Genomic DNA, 26,957 nt, shown 5'->3' on the forward strand with positions numbered 1-26,957 from the left:
GAGCTCGGTGCGAAAGGGTCGGCATGCTCTGGCCGCCAGCTGGCCAGCGACTCGAGGTGCCCGCTGGTGGGAGCTCGGTGCGAAAGGGTCAGCATGCTCTGGGCCGCCAGCTGGCCAGCGACTCGAGGTGCCCGCTGGTGGGAGCTCGGTGCGAAAGGGTCAGCATGCTCTGGCCCGCCAGCTGGCCAGCGACTCGAGGTGCCCGCTGGTCGAAGTTCGGTGCGAAAGGGTCAGCATGCTCTGGCCCGCCAGCTGGCCAGCGACTCGGGGTGCCCGCTGGTCGAAGTTCGGTGCGAAAGGGTCAGCATGCTCTGGCCCGCCAGCTGGCCAGCGACTCGAGGTGCCCGCTGGTCGAAGTTCGGTGCGAAAGGGTCAGCATGCTCTGGCCCGCCAGCTGGCCAGCGATTCGGAGTACCCGCTGGTCGAAGTTCGGTGCGAAAGGGTCAGCATGATCTGGCCCGCCAGCTGTCGTGCAGTGAGCCACCACAGCCTCTCCCACAGGTCCGATGCGTGGTCGCATTGGAACGGCCGAAAACGGCTCTTGCAGCAAAGCCAAGAATTGTCTTAACTCTGCCCAGGTTCCACAACCCGTAAAACAGTTTAGGACATGTGGGAGAACTAGGGCGGCGACCAAGATGGCGTTGACAGCTTCTGGAGTGCTGTGGCATATGTATGGCAGGCCGGGGAAGTGCCGTTACAACGGCGGCTCAGCAGTGACACATGTGCGCTCACGACATGACCCGGTCGGAGGTGACACACAGGTTCCTCACCTCCTCGCATGGTTCTAGCTTGGTCCCCAGGAAACCGATTTCGTGAGCCCACATGGAGTCTGCCAGTCTCCGAGAGTTTAATTTGCGTTTTGTCTGTATTCTCCAAGGGGTGGCTCCAATTCCTCCACGCGTGCCAAAGGGATGCTCAGTCTGACCATCGTACCACCGTCACATCGCCGGCCGCATTCATAGTTTCCACATTGCGCCATTGCTGCTGATAACGTAGCTACATCGTCGTCCCGCTATGCCATTAGGAATCAACTGTTTCATAGAATGGCTATCAAGGAAAAGTATGCACTTCCGTGTGTCGTAGCAGGTACATACCATACACTATCGTAGATTGGTGCCATTCATAGCCGACAGGGTGGCGATCTTCAGTAATCCTTATGTTACGTGGTTGTAAGGTGCAATCAAAAGGCGGTAACGTATCATTTTGAGCGAGAGACAGGCATGGAAAACTATGGTCCTTTGCGTAAGACGTCATTGTAGGTATTGATGGCTAACGCTTCTGACCCGAAATGTGTGGCTTTGTGATTCTTTTGATACTGTGTGGCAGCCGTCGCTCCCCCCCCCCCCCCGCCGTGACGAGGTCTATAGCCGTGGCTCGGTACATGTGCCCTTGTCGCCAGGCGTCGGACCAGTGCGCTCTGCAGGTAACCGGGTCGGTGGTCAGCTCGCCGGCACCGTCGCGGCGACCGTCCCGCTGCGCTTCCTCCAGCTCCGGCTCCTCCGGGCGAGCGGCGGCGCGCTCGCCGGCCGCCGCGTCCCTGGCGTCTTCCGGCGGCGTGTCCCGCCGCCAGCTGGATCAGCTGCGGCAGCTGGAGCGGGAGCGGCGTGCCGTGCTGACCTCTGCTGGCTCGCGGGAAGGCGAGTCTCACCAGGCGGAGCAGCAGCAGGTGCTGGAGGGGCAGCACCAGCCGCTCCAACTGCCGGGCCAGTTTGCACGCGCCATGCGCCGCGAGAACTTCTCGCACTGGCCGGTGGGCGAGACGGTCAACGAGGCGGCGCTGCTGGTGGAGCCGGACGAGCGCACCGTGGCCATCCGACCGTTGTTGCACCCGGGCCCGACCAACTGCACGAAAAATGTGGTGGTGCGGCCGCGCACGGCGCCGGCCGAGCCGGGCCCGCCGGCGGCCAAGCCGCCGCTGCTGGCGCGTCGGCCCACCACGGCGTTGGCGCGCAAGGTGCCCGACATCGAGTACGCGCTCTGCTGGCAGCTGCAGCCTACCGGCGGACGCGCGAGGACTCTCGAGCGACCCGACTCGGCCGACTCGGGTGTGCACACGCCTCGCCAGGCCTGGCTCGGGCCCGACTCTCGCCAGCTGCGGCACCGGCTGGGCCAGCTGCAGGGCGAGCGGGACGAGCGGCGAGGCGACGGAGACGACGACGGCGGCAGTGGCGGCGGCGGCGGCGGCGGCGGCGGTGGCGGCCAGAAGCCGCCAGAGTCGGGCTACTCGTCGCCCGCGACGCTCAGTGACGGCCGGTCGCCGAAGGACGTGCCATCCGCTGACGATAATGGAAACGGAGCGAAAATCCGCGTCAGGTCACGTTCACCCGACGATGTGCGGAAGCTGGAGAGAAGCGGCGATGGTCTGCGCAAGCACCTGGTGTCGCCGTACGCACAGTCTGTGGCTCAGACCGCAGGCTCGAAGCTCTCCACCGCAAGGAAGCCGGAACGGAGCGACCTGTCAACGGCCAGCGGCGCAGGGTCGCAGCGTGAGGGCGACGCCAGCGCCTCTGGCGGACCGAGCCGTCGCGAGAGCCGCCCGGCCAGCGGCGGCGGCGGCGCGCCGGCCGACGGTGGCGCCCTCACGTGCAGCTGTGAACCGCACCCGGCGCGGCGCACCGTCAGCACCCCCTGCCTCGTCAGCGCCGCCACGCAGACGGCCGACTCGCAGATGGCGCTGCGCTGCCGACTGAACCCCAACCGGCGGCTGCTGGTGCGGCCGTGCCGCGCGTGCCAGCTGCACCGGCGGCCGGAGCGGCCGGTGCCGTGCGTGAGCGGCGAGTACAAGGCGGCGCTGCGCGCGGGCCGGCCGAACTGGCGGCCGGACAGCGCGGCGTACCTGCCGCAGAGCCGGCGGCCGCCACGGCTGGCCGTGCGCCGGCCCGAGCCGCGTCCCACGCACGTCATCAGCACGCTCACGCCGCCGTTCGCAATGTGGAAGGACCGGCGGAACGACGAGTACCCGGCGCGGGACCGGCTCAAGACGACGTACGGTGTGATGAACCGTAGCGCGCTGCAGCCGCGGCGAGCGAGGTCCTTCCAGACCCTGGTGTACCAATGAGGCCGGCACTGGCGACTGTGCGTGTGCGGGTGTGCGGTGCGATGGGGCAGAGGCGGGCCGGGTGGGAAGTCGACCGGCAACGGCGGCTGCTGGTGTGCGGTGCGCTGGGACGGAGGCGGTATTGGGGTGGCAGTCGATCTGGTGATACGTAACCCTCTCCTGACTATATGGTAACTGCCGCCCTCTGTTGGTGCCTATGATGGTTCCTGTCCCCACACTCCCGCTGTTTACATACGCACCCCTGTGACCACCGACTGTTGTGACAGGTGCCACGTATGTGCTTTCGTGATTATCTGTGAACCTTCGCACCTCTAGTGACTCGTGGACCCTCTCCCTCTGCAAGGTGTATTTCGATCTCTTTACTATTTGAACTAAATAACTAAAGATTTAGCAAAGAGGCAGAGAACAGCAAAAACCTGTTTTAAACAGGAAGCTTGATGTTTGGTTCTGTTTTGGATGAAAACAAGTTTCTATTAAGATTTGGATGATAAGAAAAGCATGTTGGGCGGTGAAGAAAGAGACCACATACTTGGCAATATGCTTAGCCACTGAAAGTCATTCAAGTCCTTTAACTTGCATTATATGACGACGGAGATCATTTCATCATTGTAATTGAATCACATGTAGACTTACGTTTAAACCAGAACCGTAGGCATACTGCGATCAGCTGACGTTCATGCATTCGGTGCACAGCCTATGAGTTAAGACTTTCCCCGAGGACATCTGTTTTGCTCACCTTTGCCCTACGTGGGTGCCTTAGAGGCAGTTAACGTCTAGAAAATGAAGCAAGTTAGAGTCATGGGGAGAACGTCCGTGGAAGCCCCTCGCCGCGCTTTATCAGGCAGATGTGACTGAACAACGGTGAATGTGACCTTTGACAGTTAAAATCAACCCAAAGTGGTCGAAATGGTCTCATATAAGCCCCTCCCTGTTATTTCAAGAACTGGGCGTAGCACAACGCGGAAGACGGTGTTGGATAGCTCTGAAACTCCGTTAGGTGAGCTCTAATGAACATCGACGAGTGCGACCCTTGATGTCATATCAGGTCAAATGTGTTAAGGTTTTTTGCATTGGCCTGTCCGGCTAGAGCAAAAACTAAACAAGCCACCAGAGAGCTAAAGTCAAGGAAGGCAGTTAAGAAAACCTCATCAAAGAGCATTTGCTGCGACAAGTATGTGTTACTTATCACCTTTGAGCAAAATGTCGCCGACATAACCAAAATGACAGATGGTTGGGGACTAAAACCACGCATCTGTGTAAGTCTAGCTTTGAATTATTTTTGAGCTGCATGCCTTGCGGTTCATCGGAAGGGAAATTGCTACGGTCATAAACAGCCAAAGGGAAACTTTTGTATTTGCGATCTGGCAGGCAATAAATAGTTTCGCGTTTAACTACGTGTCGCTAATGTACGAATAATTACGGGTAGGCTTCCAACTCTCAGGTTCGTAGATGATCATTGGGCAGTTTAAATCACCTTATTTGGAACACCGTTAACACGCGCTCGGTAGGGGTCAAATTGACCCCCCCCCCCACCCCGAAGGTTTGTCCAAAAAGGTTTCCGAACGGCGCGGAGAAGCCGCGCCAAATTCTGCATAGCTGTAGACAATTGAATAGCGGATCGTTTGGCATCAAACAACTTAGATGCACCTTGTACGGTCGCTGACCTATGGCACGTTAAATTCAGGCCATGGTTTCAGCGAAGGCAATTTCTAGGGGATCATTCAATCTGATCCAACAACGGAGTGTTAGGCAAAGCCATCCATCTCTGAGATGCTTTCCTAGGCAACACGACAGTTGTGTGAACAAATTACATTGACCTCAGATCAGGTAAAAGGTCACACCAAGGTCAAAATCAACCTATTTTGTTACTCTAGGGCTTGATGAAGAGGATAGTTTCTAGTGCTTATTTCGAGTATATTGATAGCAGGAACCGCATTGTATATCTTCCATGGACTTCTTAGAGGTCAGAATAGGTCATTGACTAAATGACCCAGGTCAACGCTTTGTTTTAGGAACATACTGTCTAACGTAATCTGTGTCGCTTAGTCAAATGGCAAAGCTCAAAGCAATCGTGTATGATTTTGGTCACCTTGAACCTTCAAAATGTCCACCAAAGTCACTGATAATGAATGAGAATGTGACCTTTTGCTTAGGAAACGGTTATCTAGGTTCTGTGGGCACTTTGGAGACCAGCCTGGAACTTGACCTTGTTTGACCTTTTTTACCTTAAGATCATGACTTGGGAGCCTAAAACTTTGATCTAAGTGAGTTCACATGTAGGCTAACACACCTCGTAAATATGGTGTCTCCAGCATTCTTAGTTCCCAAGATCTCAGAGGGGGTCAAATTGACCCCCCCCCCCCTACCCGAGCGAAGGATATCTAGCCGGCCACCCGGGCGCGCATTAAAGGTTTTAGTCACACTTAAGTGCTTTCATGCTGTTTATGCTTTTTTCAAACTCCCTTATATGTCGTGTGGTTGACAATACGAAGATGCAGCAATATGAAGCATGACGTTGATAACATACCGTGTTGTCTCTCCAATTTTCTTCGCAATGTCCGTGATGTGATCAAGTTAAAGACTGGAGGGAAATATCTGCATTATCCAGCTGTTTAGCGGTGATTTATAGTGCGATGTAGACCGTGCATGCTAACAATCCACTGCCAGCAATACATTTGATAGCTTTGGTTGGTGCATGGGTACGTTTTCTGATGAAAAGTGATGCGCGACATTTCAGGCGGATGCCGTCTCCATATCTAAAGACCTTTCGGGACAGTATATGACCCACCTCCAAACTGCAACCGGCGCGGGGGCTCCCGCCCACTCCTTCAACCGGCGCGGGGACTCCCGCCCACTCCTTCAACCGGCGCGGGGACTCCCGCCCACTCCTTCAACCAGCGCGGGGACTCCCGCCACTCCTTCAACCAGCGCGGGGACTCCCGCCCACTCCAGAGACGAGTTGACCAGTGGATGACGAGCCTTGGCCACGGCAGTGCCTGGGTCCCTCGCCGCATGTGGTCAGCTTTGAATCAAACGTGCCACCGAAGAAATACTTATGACATTATTTTACAGCGTACTCAACACATGACTGCTAGGACATTGTTAAGCAATGTTAAGACATAAGGATATGCGGCTGATTGCAGGCGACAGTTAAAATCAATGCTTTAGTAGTCGGCCAACGGCTGATAATGACTGCAGTTTAAGTCAGACATCAAACGCACGCATGCATGCATGCAGACGCCTATGTAGGGCCAGGACTAGTGGTGGGGAGGGGCTATTTTGGCCACTAAAGTCGGTGAAGTAAGCACGCGGCGGCCGACAATGTTAACCTTCTGTTGGAATCCATAATTCACTGCAGACCCCAGTTCAAAGTAGGCCAGAAACTACGCCAAATTGCATCAGAAAACCGGTTCCAATTGCGCGGCGAGCGTGGCTGAACTGTAAACATCTAGCAATATTTATACGCACACACGCAATACGCTGAGTGTTTATGCTGGTGGCCATCGCGATAGCGTGAGCCGCGGCAGCGTGACGCCGCGGCGCCCACGCCCGCCGTCACGCACGGTATTGGTACGAGCATGCGCAAACGTCAGAGTCACGGCACCAAATGTCACAGTCACGGGACCCACGGGCGCCTGCCGTTGCGTGAGGCACGACAGCTCACAGCTCCGACGCCAAGGTGAAGTGGGGCTGAGCGGCGGGATGCCCGACAGCAGAGGACGGTGCATGCCAACGGCGGAGCGCTGCCCCAGCCAAGCTGAGCGAGGAAGAGTAAGTAGAGGAATCGAAACGAATAGAAATGTCCCGGCCCACGCACATTACACCTAACGCAGGGCGGAAACCCGACCACCAAAAAACCGGTCCAGGGCGGCGGTTCCGCCAGTTTTTTTCCGACGCGCGACAACCCTGTCCTAGCTTTGAGCGTGTCTGTGCGCCGGTCGATCGCCGTTAAAGGTCACACCTATCGCTCCGACCAGTTGTGCCATACCAGGCTTCATTCCGGTGGGGCCAAGCCCGATCCCAAAAAACTCGAAGGTCACTGGCTACTTAGGCAACAGAATCCTCCATCGGTGGACCCAGCATCCGCCGTAAATCGTGATTCAAGGTGAGAGCAAGCTCATCAAGCTTACGAGCAGGAAAAGTTTTAAAAAATATTACCGCTGGCCAAGCTATCCGTATTGCAACTACTACAAATGGACAGAAGGCCTTCTCAACGCCGGGTCGTTTCTTGGACGGCCGCCGAGCATCGAGCTGCACCGTACACTCATCACAACGCGTGCTCTTTTCCTCGTAACGGACGTCTGCAACAAAAAGCTTGAACACCTTGGGAGCTCTTGGCACCGTACAACATCGCAACAATATCACGCACCGCCGGCGCCCGCCAGGGCATCCCAACACTCACATCCAACACAACACAGACGTCATACGCAAAGGCCGGCTACGCATCGTTCCCGATCCGCACCTCTACCCCGCTGCCGCTTCGCTGCCGCTTCGCTGCCGGTGCTGCTCCGTTACGTGCAAAGGGAACGGTCGTGCACCGCCCGAACCCCGCGCTGTTCGCGCTGCATGGAGAGGCAGCATGCATGGCGAGCTTTGTCGCATGCGCGGATACAGGCGGCCGATATACTGGAACGGCGTCACCGACCGCATCTCGGCAAAGACCCGACCTTCCCGCTCCTCTCACCCCTGCCGTGCCCCGACCGCATCTCGGCAAAGACCCGACCTTCCCGCTCCACTCACCCCTGCCGTGCCCCGACCGCATCTCGGCAAAGACCCGACCTTCCCGCTCCACTCACCCCTGCCGTGCCCCGACCGCATCTTGGCAAAGACCCTCAGCGGCCCGACCGCATCTCGCAAGACCCGACCTTCCCGCTCCACTCACCCCTGCGTGCCCGACCGCATCTCGGCAAAGAGCCTCGCCGCTTCCGACTCCCTCACCCTGCCGTGCCCGACCGCAGCTTCGGCAGAGACCCCCCCTCCCGCTCCGGCACCCCTCGCTTCGCTCCCTTCACTGGGCCCGTGCTCCTCGTCACTGGGCTTCCGTCTTCCGCCCGGCTTTCCCGCCTGGCCGGGGCAGCACCCATCCTTGCCTTGGACCGTGGAGCCACCCCGATTGTCAGGGCATTCTGCCGATCCCCACCGTATCCACCGATGCCGCCGGGCTTTTTCAGGAGTGTCCCTCCTATCCACACCCTTTACCAGCTCACCCACTAGCCCGACGCAGTCTTCCAACCACTCACTACTAGCCCTCTCGGTGACTAATGCAAAATGCCCAGCCTAGAGCGGATGTACAGGGTATATACAGGGGCGCGGGTCCCTGTACATCTCCTGTGTGCGCTACTGGAGGTACCTGAGCGGTGAATGCGACCCCTGAGCGACCCGGGTATGCTAGAAGTCTCTTCCTGTTCCCTTAGTGTCCATAGTTTGAAGGGCAACAGAGGTCTTAGTAGTTGTAAGGGCCCTTAAATACCAATGTACCCCTGGCGACCAGGAAGTCCCGACTGAGCGGCTAGAGGGAATCCACGAGTTTACCAAAGGGGGCTTCCTAGACTGCTAGACGCTGCTACGGTATTGTCAGAAGTTGTATTAAGCAATATTTTTGCCCTTCTCATTCAGTATGGTCATTTTTTGGACTTCATGGTTCAGTAAAGAGCTCCTCCCAGGGGTTCCTGGATCCCTCGCACCTTTCCCCCTCCCCCTTCAACAGCCAGACCCCAGTAGAGTTTTCAGCCAAGACCCCTTTCCGTCCCCCTTCAGATTTTCAATCGGTTGCTATTAATACACGTGGTACATTGGTCCCCTCTCTGACGCCGAAGGCTCTCTGACCGGAATGGTTGACCCTGGATCAACGCGGGGCCACTCACCGACCCAAAAACGTCCCAAGCGTAGCGGGTTTAATAAATAGCACTGGGATCCCAGTTCGACGCATTTGGGCCCTAGAAAAAAAGGCAGAGAGGCCCTGTCCGGTGCTGATTGCTGACTGACACGAGGCTCTCCCATTAATGCGCCTGTCAAAAAGAAGGGGGGGGGGGGCTCCGGTCCAGCATGAGCGAGATCCCGTGATGTCCGACATGTTCGGATGTCAGGTCCGCCGGGGTGCGTACCGCGGCGAACCAAGTGAAACCGAGTCAGGGGCCTCGGGCTCTGACGCCAGGATGGCGGCGTGCTCGACTGAGCTAGCAGTGTTTCGACCGCGGACGGGCTGCCCCACGGACAGGCCTCGCGCGCGTGAGCCGGGGTTTCGTTCTCGGGCGAGGGACGGCGCGCGCGTGAATGCATTCTTTATTTGGCGGCCGGGCTGCCTCGTCCGCCGGCCCGCCGCTGGTGTAGCTGCCGGCCGGACCGTGGAGCTGGGCAGCCTCTGGACTGGCGTGTGTGTCCGAACCTCGCGTCCAGCCCATTGCACATAATTACTCTTAGATATATACAGTGATTGAGCGGAAGCATTGCCCGCAAATCTGGCGGACGGCGGTTTGTTTGTCGAGACGGGCTGTAATCCGATTGGGGCTTTACGTCTCACCGGCAGCTATGGCTATTTCGAGGCGGAACGCCTCTGTTACGTACGCATCAGGCATTAGGTACGTGGGATACGGTAGTGATGTGGCCAGGACTCCATCCCAGGATACAAAAGTCCAGAGATGAGCACGCTAACCACTAACCACCATGACCTCAATCGTCCCTCTGCAGCGCAAACTGTACCCGTCTCGATAAATTCCAGACAGGTGTTGCTGGAGCCCAAATTCTATACGCGCGAGGTTTTAGAAAAAGGAATAAAGTACGTCAAGATTAATGAAGTGGAAATACGAATATAATCCCACGATTCTCCCAATTCATTCAGATAATGTATCGCAAGCCAGCTCAATGACATACACTCGGCTCCGCTGTTCAGATGGTGAACCAACAGTGCCTTAAAGCGCGGCACGCGCGTAGTGTTTTGTGTGACGTTTGGCAGTCAGTTGGATGCATTCGTAGTCAACTTTTGCTTTTTTACTTCCCATTTTCTTGCAACGAGGAGTGCGGTTCCCTTATCAGTTAACTGACTTATTTTGGTAAGCCACATCAGTTTAAAACGCACCTGATTGAAGAGACGAATTGTTTGTATGCTGTGCCATTAAACGTGTCTCACCAGGGAGTAGTATCCGGATTCAGCTGATGAGACAGCCCCACCCCCTCTCGTTAACGCCCCGTTTGCAGAAGCGTGTGAAAGAATTTGGAATTGGGTCAGGGAGGGGAATCAGCCAAATAAAATCACTAACAATGTAGGTTACCGTGCCAGTCATTGACGCCTTACACATCAGTCATCAATTTCTTCAAAATATGAAAAACATCACCAAGACATACAGTTGATAACGGAACTAAATACCGCGGAGAATTTTGCCCATAGCCCACAATACCAAGCAGCAGACACCCCGACATATTCTTTCCACGATTACCGTGCAGGTACTGCGGAGTAACCAGTTATTTCCGATGCCATGAGCCAGGGACCAAAGTTTTGATTTATTTAATGCTCCTGCTGCCAAGGGCGTGCTGACGCGGCAAAGTCTGTGCGCTCAAATAAAACGTTGTCCATATCCATGCACAGTGGTTTAACTCGGCAGCACTGTACCGCATGACGTCACTTGTCGGCTGAGGTAGACAAAATCGGCTCCGGTAGCCCTCTATCGGGCAATATCTGAACCATTAGGTGAAGAGTTGCGAGGAAGTGGGCAGTGTCCCAAGCCGTGGCCCTCACACACGCTGGACTTTATGAACACTGGACTTGATGAACTCTAGGTGCTGCGAGCCTGGAATGTACGATTCTCCTCTGTCCAGGGATTTTGGACGGTTTCTGGATGCTGTGACCGCTGGATGCTGCGATCATGGACTTTTTGACCACTGAGCTTTATGAGCTCTGGGCGTTTTAATACGCATCCGGTGGGCGGTGGCTTTCAATGCAGTCCAACTCTGCACGTGGCACTCGTATTGCAGTGCCATGAATACCCGCCTAGGGTTTAATTTCTGACCATGCATATTTCGTTGACTGAACCGTAATTTAGCATCCTGTCCTCAGCGACGAGAGGCATTGACAGTTCAGGGTAAGTCAGCGGGATGATCCGATCAAGGTAGAAATTGACCTGTGATTATCCAAACCGCCTTTTCAACACACAGAACTGGCTGTTGACTCACTGAAGAAGTCACAAGCAACCAGCCTTTTTCCTTTTCAAAGAGCCGTGGATTTGATGTTGAAGCCTGTTGGTACTCCTCATTAAGGAGAATAACAGGTGATAATAGTTCTGAAATGCCAATTTATGCCATTTTTGTGCTTGTCCTGATCTGGGATGGTTACCAGTCACATAGGCTTTTAAATCAGTGGTGTTCCTTACTTCTTATTCAGTTCAGTGCTCCACCCCCCACCCCCCACCCCCCACCCCCTAAGTGTAAAGCAGTGTGCTAATCTGGGAGACATCCATATTTTGGGGTACATTGCATATTTACCGCTCCCTAACCTGTCTTCAAAAACTATGCCCCTGCTTGAAGTACAATTATTTCAGCAATGCTTTGATAGGTTCTAGGCAATTATTCACAGTTCAACATTTTGTTAACATGAATCATGGTTGCTAGAAATCTATATGATACCCATTGATGTAGGCCATGAGAAGGTGATAAAAGTGAGACGTGGAGTGGCGTAGGAAATTTAGGTAATGAGGAGGGGAAGGGTGCAAGTTTCATTGGCATGTCCCCTTCACCAAGAGTTTAACTTTAAGTAGCATGATGTTTTATGGTGTTGTGGTCCAACTGTCCCATGAGGTCAGTGAAAGGTTTGCATTTTGTTGTCTCTGAGGACAATGTTGGCTTTTTGCTGATAATGGCACCCCTACTGCAACAAGACATCTCTGGAGTCATTCATTCTGCAGTGCTCATTCATGTACATATTTTCTTTGCACTTGTGAGCATAGCATTCCATGGATGCAAATATGGTATGCTTCATTACTGTTTTTGCTAGCAGTGAATTTTAAAATTATTCTGACGGAACCATTGGCATATTCGCCGTATTCATTTAAGCACAACTGTGAAGGCAGACAGCCTACCTTATGTGCAGTCTATATTGGCAGTAAAAATCAATGTAGTTTGTGTGGTGGTGGCAAAATGAAGGAGTGGCAATTTTGTATGCATGATTAGGGAGAGATAGCGACCCATGGATCATGATCAATAAATTAAGTCCAGAGAAGATGGCTGTGTGCCATAGTTAGTTTTTCTCCTATCTTTTCGTAATTTTCCAGCTAGAAATGGTAGCTGAGGGGAGGAATCAGTATTGAGCGGGCCCAACCCAACATGTGATGGTGGCATAAGGAGAGGAGTGCCAATTGTTATGCATGATTAGGGGAGATAGCTACCCAGTGATCATCGTCAATAAATTAAGCTCAGAGAAGACGGCTTCGTATTACACTTAGTTTTTCGTATTTATGGCTCGCAGGTGTGGCAAATTGTGTGCTGAGTGCGAAGGACATCACAATGTTGTGTGCTGCTTAAAGCTGCACGGTGATGGAGCGCAGAGCGTACAGGCCTCACAGGAGGTACCAAGCAGGAGACCCCCATCAGTGACCCAGGTCTAGCACAGCAGCTGTCATTGTCTTGTAAGAGTAGCGGTCCTGGAAGGAGATGTTCAGTGTGTTGTCTTGAATACATACAACTCCATGCCACATATGGATGTGGCCTTATCTGCTTGCTGTTTCATTACCTGTAACTAGGATTTCATCATCGGGCGCCAAAAGAGGTCAACAGAGTGACAAGAAATGAAACGAACTAGATTTTGACTCCCCAGACGGTAGTTCTGGCACCGGCAATTTGCGCTGTTTCGAAATGAAGGCAGTGTTTTCACGCAAGCGATATAGTATCCTCTTTTTAATGCTGAAGTTTCATGGGTATCCGTGTGCTGTTTTAGATGCACTTATTTGCTCTAACAAAATACCCTCGGATGCTTTCCACATACGGCGCCAAATGTAGCTCTCTGAAGGCGCTGTCAGTGAACAATCAGCATAACAGAGCACAATGGTGCCTTGGCGCTCCTCAGTGGCGCCGTGCGAGGAGGAGAAGAACGCGCCGTAATGGCGCCGAGACCGGACGTATTTCTTTCATAAAATGGAAAATACCAATTTCTGGCCCATTCCCATCACAAAGTAAACGTAACTGTCCTGAGCTGATATGCTGTCAAGCTATTCTTCCACGTATTGAAAGATTCGTGGTTGTCCGTACGCTCTTTGGTACCAAAACCTAAAACTGAAGATGCTTTGTGAGAGCAAGTGAAAGCTATATGATCCTCATGGATCTTCACCGAAAACTTGGAATTCGAAAATGGGACATGTGCTACAAGAATATGAGAGCATATGATTGCGACGTAATAGTTAAGAGTATCTAAAACAAGGACAGCACAATTTTATGCACGCTTATACCAACTGATTTGCTTGCCCGAAGCGAAAAACGGAATTTATTATTTATGTTGGCACAAAGGTCTTGTGGACGCTTACGGCGCCAAAGTCCAACAAATGTCTTTCTTATCTCATGGGCTAAACGAATGTGACAAAACCAAGAGGCACGTGTTAAAGGGATGCTGTCGAGTACGACACTTTGAAGACGGTCGCTGTCATTCAAGACAGTGGTTTGTCGGGACACAGCACACACTCTTACGATTTGGTCCTCGCACGGCGCCAAAACGGAAGCCAAAACAGTGCAGTTGAGCGCCACAGTCCAGTTGAGTAGAGTCCAGTTGAGCGCCAAAAAGTTCACTTCCTGCGCCAATGTCATTCCCACACGTGTTAGACAAAAAGCAAGTTAAGGGCGCCATGTGACCATCGCAGTCGGTGCGCCCCAAAGCCCAAATCCTCATCATCATCGAGATGCACAGTGCTGCAAATTGTTCGTGCGACTGTAATAGGTCAATGAGGGCAGTGTGTGGAGGCCACAGTGCTGTCGACACAGGCGGTGACAGGACCTATGTCGCTGGGAGGCCTGTGAAGCGAGCAGAGCCTGTGTGGGTAGGATCTGAAAGTGCATCGTGTGCCGCGTTTGGGGGCACTGGCTCATCAGTTGAGCACAGGATATGTACCCTATTGACATGTTCAGCTCTAACATGGCCTCACCCTCTGTCCTTTCCATCAAGGCCATCAGGATCCCTGTCATCTGCACCCCTCTCCAGCGCCATGTCCTGCCTGTTAAAGTCCTTCAGTCCTCCCGCCACTTGGAGCTGGCTGACCCGCCCTCAGACAGGCAGCTAGCTGGCGGTGGACATGCTGGTGGGGCTGGACGACTGCTGGGATCTTGTGAAACAAGGTGAGATGAGGCTGGATGGGGACCCGTGGCACAAGAAACCTCCCTGGGGTGGGTCGTCCGGAAAGGTGAATGCGCTGCCGAGAGGGAGAGGGGGAGAGAGAAGCTGGCCGGGAAATGAATAGTTGCAAGTGTATGTTCAGTGAGTTATTCTGACAGTATGAGTTACGATGAAATAAGCTCACTTGCAACTAGTGGTATACTTTGAAGTGGAAAGACTGTTCAGGACAACGCAATATTTCTGCTTAGTAAACATGCTCCTTAACACGCCATTGTTTCGTTGCGTCACGGTACCTCGCGCAGCATTCATAGAGAGCCAACTGACAGCCGTTTTGTCTGGAAATTGTGCCCACAAATGACAGATGTGAATGACTCAACAATTTTATTTTTTACCTTGATCGCCGCTTGACCAATGGAATGGAAAATTTGAATGACGTTATTATGACGCCACGGATGCCTTGGTGGCCTTGACAGTCTGCATGAAAGTCTGCACATTTTCGCAGGCTTGTAGCACAGAAACGAGACGAGTTTTCTCTTAACTACTGTAAACTGCACCGAATGGTCTTCAAGATGGTCATTTCAGTTCAACCGCCCCCTACAAATGTGCAACTTCCCTTTAACGTAAGGCACACCGTGCTAGAATGCAAATAATTTGGCTGTCACCGGCACCGCCTACTTGCTGCGTCGGGCAAACGTACAGCTCACCCAGGCGGTGCTCCTCGGTGATGACCACCCGGATCTGCCCGACCTACTAATGAAGTACTCGAATGACATAAAACTATCAAGGAAACTCTAGGTTAAGCACACACCAACACACACACGTTCGCGCACACACCACGTTAGGGACACCGAGCACCCGGGCAGGATGGCGGCCCTGCTCGTATTGCGGGCGTCTGCTGATGGTTCGCCGCTGCTTCCACCTGGCGCATGGCCACGGCTCTCCACGGAGAACGGGAAGCTGGGAGAGCTAGAGCCGGACCAGTCTGGAGCCGAGGCGTTTCAGACATGGCCAGGGGAATATGTTTCACGCCGTGATTGCTAACAGAGGACGAGGGCAACGTTCAAGTCACATCTTAAGAATGGTTAGCGATGTTTTGAAGATCATTTTAAACAGCCTGCTTGTTAGCGCTTAAATCGGACCCTGCTGTTGACTGACGAGTAAAGGGAAGTGAAAGCTCTGGAAAGATTTTGGCACCAGTATGTTGCATGAGTTAGATGACAGTGATGCTCAGGTTCGGAGTGAACAGCCAAAACTGTTTGGATTTGCTAGCTGCGGATTCAGGTGCACTTTACCCTGTACACGGTCTGCACCTTAGTTTCACCAGCAATTTCTAAAAAATCATGAGACATATTTGATTTCTGTCCGTGCCGAACAGAACCTGAAATTGACACCTGTTGTCATAAATACCAAGTCCTCTTAGCGGGCATAACCGTAACGACAATATAGTGAAGTTAAGCGGTATATGTCGTGACACCGCCAGGTGTTCCTCCTCCCCTCCCATACAACCGTCTACCTTCTGAGCCGCCGACCATTTCGCACGGGTACTGGGCGACCATCATCATTACGCCAGATTCCACCTCCGGTCACGTGACGCTGTAACGAGCGCGCGCGGTGAACAAAAAGCAAGCGAGACTGCGGAGCACGCGAAACGGTCGGTGCGTGATGTAACGGCTGTTGTCATGGTGCCGCCCACCGATGGGGCTCGTGTGCCTCAGGGCCACAGCCAGTGGATGGGCTCCGGAGGCTCCAGGGCCACTGTCAGTGGACGGGGCTTGCTGGACCATCGGCCCGCGACCAGGGGACACGACTCACATTTGGCAGAAGACGGAGATTTGCTGCCGCTGGGCAGGGGGTGCGTGATCATGTGGTTTTTAGAAGTCAAAAATGAGGCCTAGAAGTTAACGACAGGTGCTTTAGTTCGTCATAATAAGCGGAATGTTTCAAAACGTGGGGGCCAGGCTCAGCGAAAACTTTTGCTGGGGAAGCAAGCCAAGCAAGCAGCAGACGAGCAGGCGTCACCAGGTGCCAGCAGGAGACACGGGCAGGCGTCACCAAACATCAGTGGCAGACGAGCAGGCGTCACCAGGTGCCAGCAGGAGACACGGGCAGGCGTCACCAAACATCAGTAGCAGACGAGCAGGCGTCACCAGGTGCCAGCAGGAGACACGGGCAGGCGTCACCAAACATCAGCAGCAGACGAGCAGGCGTCACCAGGTGCCAGCAGGAGACACGGGCAGGCGTCACCAAACATCAGCAGCAGACGAGCAGGCGTCACCAGGTGCCAGCAGGAGACACGGGCAGGCGTCACCAAACATCAGTGGCAGATGAGCAGGCGTCACCAGGTGCCAGCAAGAGACACGGGCTGGCGTCACCAAACATCAGTGGCAGACGAGTAGGTGCTACCAGGCGCAAGCAGCAGACACGAGCAGGCGCCACCAAACGCCAGCAGCAGACGAGCAGGCCACCATCTCTGCTTATATTCGGCCGTCCAGTGCCACCGGCCAGCGCAGGCGGCTGAACACAGACGAGGGCCCGACTGGGAGACAGCAGGCGCTGGGCAGAGCGTCGCAGCACGGAGGCTGTAAAACCGGCAGCAGCGGCTGCCTGCCTGCCTGTATTCGGTGATCAAAAGAATTTTCGGTCGGACTGCCTCACACACAACGGTGAACTGTCGCACACGACGTGGACAGGGAGAAGCTCCCCCTACGCGCCCGAGCGGCATCTCTTATACTCCCTCCAAGACTTACACCGTGACGCACTCCTGCCGGCGTGCCTACGGGTAACGCACCGCCCGAGACGTGACTGTTCTCCTCACCCAGACATGAATCATCGCCGCACTCTGCTTACATGTTGACACTGTCCCGGGGCATGATCTACCGCTACACCCGCCCCTGATCTTAAAGATCATACAGTCATACCAACGTTCATGCTATCCAGTCACTCGACACACTCTGTCCATAAAGTCGGCTCGGCTGCCGGCGCACACGCTGACTGCGTCGCAGCGGCATCGTCGCGACTTCCTCCGCCGGCTGGCCAGGACAGGCCAGGTAGCCCACCGATTCCGTCCCAGTCGCCGTTGGTGCGTCCTCTGCGCTGTCCGGGTTGTCAGTGACTGCACCGGAGGCGTCCTGGTGTGACGGGTCCGCGGCCAGATATAGGGGTTTGTCGTCTCCCTTGTCACTGGCGTCAAATCGTGATGGATCGCTGTGCCGAGGCCGCAGGTCCCGCACTTGTCACAGTACGCCATCCACCTCGGCCACTTGCAATGACACGATCCGCGTGACGACGCCCTGACGAGATGTTGCCGTACATCGCGTACCACGGCAGCGCATCTAGACGAGGTCGCCAGCTTGGAACGTGGAGCTGCTGAGCAGTTGCCGCGCCTCGTCTGGCGTCGGCGGTGGCCGCTGCGAGTCGTCGACCGGGTCACGCTGGCTGGGCTGCACGCAGTCTCGCTTCTGGTACTGGTAAGTGCCAGCGGTCGGTGCGTCCGCGGCAGAGTGGCCGGAACCCGGGGTGATGCTGCACAGGTGCACGGCCTCTGCAATGGCGCAACGTCGTCTTGCAGCGATCACTTTTGTCGTGCGACGACTCCGTTCCACGATGCCGTTGCGGCCTGGCTCGTGGACGGCCTGGAAACGAAGAGCTCTGCTCCACTTTGACGCCAAAGCAGCCCTCTGACTTCCACGGAAGACCGTGTCGTTGTTCGTCAGAATTTCTGCCCGCGCACCGCGCTCGTGGAAGACCGCCTCTAGATGTTGGATGACTGCCGTTGCGTCGGCACAAGCTGCTGCCGCCACAAGCTGTACCGGGACGGGCCGCTGTCAATCAGGGACTGGTTCGATCCACCTTGGTAGTGGGTCACGTCTATCGCGAGATGTCTATGTCCATGTGTCGGGGACGTGCAGCGAGCCATGCTGCCACCGCGTTGGTGCTGGGTCGATGGCTCGGCACACATCCCAACGACCCACAACCGACCGCACGGCGGCTCAGTCGCGCATCACGAAGTACTGCGCCCGGCGGATTCCTGGGTGGCCGGCGCTCCCGTGTGCAGCCATGATCCACGCCTCGATGTCCATGCTATCGCCGCCCTTCGCCGCGTCAGCACCATCATGTACGGCGACAGCTGCCGCCCCGGAGCCGATGCGCGTGCTCTCACCACGTCCCACGGCGCCTGCACCCTCGGTGCGTGCCGGGATCCTAGCTGGCACATTGTCGTCTACCTGCGTCCCGCGCAGCCATTCCTTTGGGACACGGGTCAGATTATCCGCCCGGCTTTCATCTGACCGCACTAGCGCGACCGCCAGCGTCAGGCTCAGCTCATCCACCAACTGCCGGATGACGTCAATGCGCCGTCAAATCAGCATTTCGCTATGCGCCTTGGTGCGAACACGCGCGCGGTCACTCAGTGCGTCGTCAATCCACCGGTGGACCGCAGCGGAGTCATTGTGGAAGTCGATGATCTTCATCTCCCAGGCGATGGCCAGGTCGATCCCGCGCACTGCCGCATCTAGCTCCGCCATGTTGATGTGTATTGACATCGTGGTTTCAGGGCGCAGCCAGCAGGCATCCTCTACCACGCCGTCGCCCGGGCTCTTGATAACCACACCTACAGCGATGTCGCTGGTGTCTGTCCAAGCGATGACCCTTTTACCTATCAGGCGCCACGGGCCGCGGGCCGGGTCGTTCGTCCTCAGTCTATCTGCGGTCTGAGAGATCTGGGAGAGGAGTGCCACGTCCGTGGTGGCGTCGTCCCATCCGTGCGTGACGGCATTCATCCTGCGCTTCAGCCAAGCGACAGCAGGGCGAAGCCAGCCGCTGACGGGCAGATGAGCCACCAGCCGGCCGCACCATGCCAACACAGCGCGCCGCGTGACCTGCTCCGGTGGCGCAGCGACGCCATTGTCGCGCGACCAGTGCAGTTTCCCATCCACCAGCTGCACGCGCAGGCTGAGCAGGCGCGCGCCGTCCGCTACACGCTCAGGCGCTTTGCAGGTCAGGCTGAAGCGAACGAAGTGACGCACCACGCGGTCTGCGCTCATGATGTCCTCGTCGACCAGCAGGTCGTCCACGTACGGGAGCACGTCGTGCTGCATGTCGGCGTCCTCCGCCAACACTGCGAGAATGACAGCCTTCATGATGAGCGGGACGACGTTGAGCCCAAACCCCAGACGGGTAGGGCAGTGGCGCTGTCTTCGCACCATGACCGTCTGGTAGGGCCACGGTCGGCGTTCCAGGCGCAGCTGCAGGTGCGCCTTGCGCAGGACCACCACGGCCACGAGCGTCCAACGTCGCCGCCACTTTCGGGGCTGGTCGGTGCAGACGTCGGCGTCCACCGTGTGGGCCGTCACGAAGCTGTTCTGCTGCTCGCGATAGTCCAGGACAGGTCTCACCTTATCCTGGTTTACCTGCCGCACCGCCATCAGCGGCACCAGACCGCGCGGTGGTCCATCCACTTGTCTGTCGTATGGCGTCAGCCAGCCACTGCTGATCCATGCGTCGATCTCTGCGTCGCACGCCTGCTGCGCGTCCGCGCGCGCAGGATACTAGGTCACCACGTTGCATAGACATTCTGGACCTGTGCCGTCCGTCCACTTCCAGGTGACCGTCCACGCCTGCTGCTCGCCGCGAAGCCCTGCTCCCGCTGACTGACACTGGTATCGTTCCGCCACCAGCCGTGATGGACGTCGTCACGCCGCCCGCAGCCGCTCCCGAACATAACTGCCGAATACAAGCATTCTTGTCGAAATAGCCTGTATTCGATGATCAAAAGAATTATCGGTCAGACTGTTCCACACACAACGGTGAACTACCGGACACGACGCCGACAGGGAGAGACTCCCCTACGCGCCCGAGCAGCACCTCTTATACTTCTTCCAAGACTTATATCCGCAACACGATCTGCGCGCGACTGGCCGGCGTCACCATGATGCACCCTTGCCGGTGTGCCTACGGGGTAACGCACCGCCCCGAGCCGTGACTGTTCTCACCCAGACAGGAATCATCGCCCCACTCGGCTACATGTTGGCACTGTCCCGGGGCATGATCTACCGCTGCACTGCCTTCAGCCCAGCACCAGCGGAACGAGCAGAAGTGAGCCAGCGCGCCAGTGGCATGGCGCGCCAAATCTCCTCTTCAGCCCTGAGCAGGGCAGACGGGACGTCCTGTGGCAGGGACGCGCGGCTCAGCGCTCCACGCCGAAAGCAGGACGCTGACAGCCACCAGAAAGCAGAATAATAGCGACTGCTGACCAGATGTTAGCATCGCGGAAGCTGCCGCACCGGTCCCCAGACGCGGAGGCCGTTCCTGCTCCCACCATTGTAAGGCACACGTTGCTTCACCTTTGTATTGGTGATGCAGCTCCAGACACGGCACGCTTCCAGTGACGGCTGCCCCGATCCCTCTGCCTCCCCCCCCCCCCCTCTGCGCGTGCGCCTCGCACCGTCCCGGCCTCGCCGCCCGGTCACGGGACCCCCCACCGCCGGCTAAGGGCGGACGCTCGCTGACCCAATGTCACGCGGCGGCCTACCGCGGCAGCTCCGAGTGTGCCAGATGTACGTTCAGCTTTACAAATGGTGGCTACTGCCGTTTCGTGTTTCAAGTTCAACTTAATGACCGATATCGTTCATTAAGCTTTTGCCCCATGAGATTCAGTTGAGAACACTAAATCGCAGACATCTGGGTTTGGGTCCCAGAGGTGTTTGCCTCAGTCTGCCTGTTGACATAGCGTGCGGAATCGTTCACGCGAGCACGCGGCACGCGCTGCGCGGCACTTCCAGCGTGTGGTGCTGCTCTGTTTCGCCCCGTTCCAAACGTTCGCGTAATGAAAACACATCGCAATCTTTGAGACGAAAACTTTTCACGTAAGCTTACGGCTCCTGATAAGCTTATGGCTTTTGACCGCCGTTGTTGGCCACGGCGGCTGCCGGCACATGCTCGGCTGCGCTAGGGCTCTCTTGAAGACTTACTCTAAATAAATTGTGCACTTAAGACTTGAAATTATACAAACGTGAGGGGTTGGCGTAGCTGGCCCGTTTCACTTGCAAATTGGGACGGCCCTTGTTCTTTGGATCTTACCCATCCCCTTCTCCCAACCCCACGCCCACCTCTGTCCCACCCACTGTTCCTATGTCCATGCACGAGACGACGGGTAGCACCCGATATGATGTTTATAACCACCATTTACAAGATTAAACGGCTTAGCCACAGGAGGCTGCGAAGCCTCCGTACATCAAAACATCAACCCTCCGCAAACATGACCTGCGAACTCCGCCAACCGGGATAGGGTTTGGTTGATCACACAGCTCATTGTGACGTGGACCTCAGTCCAGCCCACTGGGCGTGCTGCCTCGAGGCAGTTGGGCAGCCGGTGCACTGGGTCCGCGGTCCCGACCTGTTCGTGCACGTCATTTGTGTGATTCGCCCCGCACCAGACAGCATTGGACGTTAGGAGGGCCCTGCAGCTGTGACGTCACATCGGCTGCGGAGCGAGAGGTCGACAAGCCTTCAAAACGCTGGTGCGAACAGATTGTAGCCGCTCGTGCTTTGGATGTCGATCACCTGCGTCGTATTAGCCAGAGCACAGTTCCTCACGGAATCGAAAATTCAGGAATTTGGAGCAGTCGATCCACGAACATAAGCCGCATCCAAAGATTTACGAAAGATTCGATTACGGGATTCAATTGGATTTCATAGTTGCCCAATTGAATTGCAGCGAATCAAATGCACTAACGTCGTATCTGTGATTCTTATCTGTGACGCATTAGACTGTGACGGCTTTTGCGGTGGCGAAAAACGCAGCGTCATAGGCTGGTTCGATTCAAGGTTAATTGATTAGATAGATCGAGATCCGGAGACTTCTATCAATGAAGAGATCATTAAAATAGTGTTTATCTCTCCCTTTTAGGCTATCGCTAGACGCTCCAGTGCCGTGCATATCAACAGCCCCGCTGGCTCCAAGTCCCGAGAGGCCACAACTTCCGGCGGGTGGTGCACTGTGACGTGCCGTCGGCGGGGGCGGGGCCGGCGCGGACCGGCGGCCGGGCCCGGTGCCAGACGCCCCGCTCTCCCGATTCTGGCCGACGTAACCAGTGTTGCATCAGCCGAAGACGGCCCCGTGACCGAACCCGTGCGCGAATTACGCAATGCTGCCCAGTCATGGTGGCAGGGCGGATATTTTTTGGCAGTTGCACGAAAGTTTCTGTGTGGAATATCTTGAGATGTGTTGCTTTGCTGGTAGACTGAGCTCAAGTGTTTAAACGTTTTCTAGAAAGAAATCCAAACGTGCCTAATGTACTGTCAGCAAAAAGGAATGCACGTATTTTGACCGAGTTTATCATATGTGTATTCCATGTTCGCTATCGCATGTATGTATATCACATGCGCTACCGCATGCACACTTTTCAGCAAAGTCTGCCCTAACGACGCAGTTTACCTCAAGGCGGAAACAAGAACAAAGCAATCACGGTAAAAGAAGGAGCAAAGTAGTTTTCTGGACCGTATTAAGTGCAACAAGCAGTCTGCAATAGGCTGCTCACCACCATCATCAGATGTTTGAAATATCGTTTATGCCTCATAAGTAATTTGATCTATCGGTACGCATGGTACAAGCTGCGCATCTGTGGTGTACAGTAAAATATATATATATATATATATATATATATATATATATATATATATATATATATATATATGTGTGTGTGTGTGTGTGTGTTGTGTGTGTGTGTGTGTGTGTGTGTGTGTGTGTGTGTGTGTGTGTGTGCGTGTGTGTGCTTGTAAGCCCTCCTAAGTGAGGACCGAAGTCCGCTACACTCACGCAAGGTGAGGACCGTTTTCAAGGTGGGGACCAAAAATCGGTCCTCAGTTTGCAAACCATTGGAAAACACTAATTTCGTCCAGATATTGGTCTGGTATCAATCCCTTAGAGGTCCTGACATGGTAGGTTTTGTCCGTCAAGTGTATGTTTCGTGGTCACGTGACTTAGGTCGATTTACACAAATCCGCCGGCGAAGTTTCCCGCCTTTCGACTGAGATGTGTGGCGTCATCTTCGATTAGAGGTGTGCTGATCTTGTTGTCACCTTGAACGCACCATGTAGTGTTGATTTCACACGACATAATTGGCTGAAGTAACTAAATGATAAACAATGGTTATTTGTCTATGCCTTAAAACATTTCAAAATGACCAAACATGTATGTATGTATGTATGACATGGTGACTGTACTACATGTATGCATGACTCGTACTACATGTATGACAATCATGTAGTTTGGCAGGGCACATGCGTGGTACCCCTCACTACTGATTGTTATGGCAGACCTTGGCCGCTAGTTGGGATGCCGTGGAGGTGTCGCGTCGCCCGGTGGGTGTGGTGTCGCGCGATCAAGGGACATGAGATATTACTGCGTGGTACTTAGTGGTGTTCCTGTGGGCTGTCTAGGTATGGTAAGTATATATATGGTAAGCGCTGATAACTGCATGATGTTCTGTACTGGATGCTCTGCTTTTAAGTGTATAAAGTTTCTCGTACTCGGGTGCAGTGTCACGGACAAGGGAAATTCTTTCAACTTGATGGCGGTGCGGCAGTTTTAGCGTTGAAACCTCTGTAGATATGAAGGAGGAAGGGGGCAAGCGTGCTTTTTACTGTATCTGTTCTCACGCACCCCTGAGTGGGGGTACAACCTTTCTTACTTTACCTGTTCTGTTTTTAGGTGTATGAGGCTGCTCGTATTTAGGTACGCAGCGTTATGTGGGGCAATGGAAATTCTTCCAACTTGGTGGTCACGTGGCCGTCTTAGCGTTGCATCCCCTGTAATTGTCGACGGGAGGGGGGGAGGGGTCAGCGTGCTTTTCACCTCACGTTCCTATTTACCCCTCAATGGGGGTGCACCATTCTTACCTTACCTGCATGCACCGAGTGGGGGCGTAGGCACATAAGTGAGTAGGGGTGGGGGGGGGGGGGCTGTGGGGGGGTGGGGGTGGGGGTTGCCAAAACTTGTGAAATGATGAAGCCTAACCTAAAGATCATCAGCAAACAAATTTCTCTCTGAATTTGGCGCCATTTCCTTTCTTAGTTGAGAGCTGTAGCCAGATTTCGAGGGGGGGGGGCTAGAACCCCCCCCCCCCTTCCCTAACGGAATAGGAGACGAAAACCCTGGTGTCGAGTAGTGATGGCAGGAAACCTTAACGCTTGTCAAACAGCAGATCAGCATACGAGATGTGAACAGCCATGCTTTTTGGAAACTGCAATTAATGCGTGCTTGATCACTTCAGAATGAATGCAACTTTGACCAGCATGGCCACAAGAGCATAGTGATCTGCAGGCTGATCCGCTTGTGGCCCTCCACGTCATGGGGAGCAAATAGCTTTTCCTGTCTACTCACACCACCTCATGTCAGAATGATTTGTCAGTTAATAAAACATCAAAACTCAAAACTTTTCGACCAATGCATTCCTTGGACCCTTCCACAGCTGCTTGATGTAGTAGTCTTTTGTAACCTGGAGGTGCAATTCTTTTGTTTGTGTTTCAGTTTCCATGGGGTAACACAGTATATACTAGGTACCTGGCCCAACTCATTAATCTATTGGCAATGTGCATATTGGATATGCTTTCCACCCTATATGTTCTCAATTTCAGGCAAAACATAGTTTAACCTACCCTTTTTTGTGGACTGTTGTGGTTGGTGGTAGTGCTGGGGAGCCGCTAAATCAAGGGCGTAGCCTGCAAAGGGAGTAGCAAAATAAGACGATACAAGAAGAAGATATGTACACTCTGTTAGATAAATCACAAACTGAAAGCTTAACGTGTACCTTTTGACCAATAGAGAGCAGCAAGGGGGGGCAGCCAGAGGTTTCGTAATAATGGGGGGGGGGGGACACAGAATTGACATAGGACACCATGGTAGTAACCCCCCCCCCCCCCAAATCGCCTCATATGACCCATTTGTTATTGAAGACATGTTTTTGTTATTGAGCTCAGCCCAACACGTAGCTGACTGTTCGTTGTTCGCGATCTCTGGCCGAAATAGAGGAATTTTCTGTCTCAGGGGTCCCCATCGGTGCCAAAGATTATCTTACTGACATTTGAGATCACGACCCTACGAGCGGGGGTCCTTAATGTGACCTACAGCCAGCCCTTCGGACTCTTCTAATCTTATCTCAGTATTTGGTCTCTTGTATTAGTCTTCGGTCGATATTTGGTCTCGAGAGACCCCCCGGCCCCTCTTTGGGCCCCCTCAAAATCGCTCTGACTCGGGTCCACTTGCCGCCACAGTTCGACACGGTGGCCTCTAACTGACACAGAAGCCCTTGATTGTGCCAGGGACCCGAACATTACAAATCGCGAGCCCCGGCCTTGTTTCTGCTTGGGAAATGGGTCTCAAGGGCTCAGACGGATATGGAGCCGACTGTTCGGTGTTCGTGGTCTCGGGCCGATTGTCTCAGGGGGGGGGGGGGAGGGGAGGGAGCGATCCTAAAAACGGTGCAAGAGGACCTCTGAATAGTATTTCAAGTCACGGCCCTGCGGGCCGCGATTCTTTACGTGACCTACAGTCAGTCCTTTAGACCCTTATACCCTCCAAACGGGCCTTTGATCGTCGGTTCCGGTGCTGTTCAAAAGTGCTGTTCAAAAGTTGAAGAATGATTATAATATTAAGTCCGTTCTGGTGGCTCAGTTGGTTAGAGCACCTGCCCTCCGATGCACCCACCCGTGGCGGGGTGGGTTCGAGTTGCTTTAGGGCGCTCGCTATTTGCCCTTGACAGGTATGGCCTGCGGCCGGTTGTCAGCGGGTCGCGCTAAAGGTCAGTTGACGTCAGAGGGCAGGACGGACCTTGCCGAGCATTGCGGCACGTTAAGCTTTCGCCACCAAATTCTGCCGTTGACATGAAATTGCGCGATCGGATGGTAGGGGTCAGGGCTCACACAACAAGCACTGCTTAGCGTGATCTCTGATCCCGGAAATCCATACATTCAAAGGGTTCGGATCAAGTCTTTATTTCTTTTTAAAAATGCTAGCTTGTGATGGAACGTGGCATTCACATCATGGAAGAAAGCATGGCAGCCAAAAAGGTGGCATTCCAGGAACTGATAGATTTCTGGTAAACAGACTTGATGATATTGTATTCATGCATTTTATGTGTGAACGGACACGTGAACAGGGTTGACGGGTTTTGCGTGATTGATCATTTGAACTCTTGACGTGCGTCTCGCATATGTATGGATTACATGTTTTTGCACGGGTTTGGTTTCCTTTACCGGTGGACGACTTTAGCTCCCCACCGACTTGTAATGCAGGCAGTCCCAATTCAGTGGTCAGCCTTCTCTTCCCAGTTTATGGCGTCTGCCCTGGCAGGAAGGCTGGACCAGGCAGCGAATCGAACCCCCGTACGTCTGGTTTCCTATACGCGCGGCTTTAAGTATGTTTCTCTACCTGTTTGGTACAATCCAAGGTAACCAAAATGTGTTGTGTTTAACAAATGCTCGTGCTCATTGTGACAGGCACCAATCATACCGCTTGAAGTTATTCAGCATACCACTAGCAAAGATGGCATGTTCATACTGGTGAAGTATAGTGGCTTCAGGTAAGAGCATACAGTG

This window comes from Pollicipes pollicipes, unplaced genomic scaffold (genome assembly GCF_011947565.3).
Source record: "Pollicipes pollicipes isolate AB1234 unplaced genomic scaffold, Ppol_2.1 Scaffold_2555;HRSCAF=2994_pilon_pilon_pilon, whole genome shotgun sequence".
In the NCBI taxonomy this organism is placed as follows: domain Eukaryota; kingdom Metazoa; phylum Arthropoda; class Thecostraca; order Pollicipedomorpha; family Pollicipedidae; genus Pollicipes; species Pollicipes pollicipes.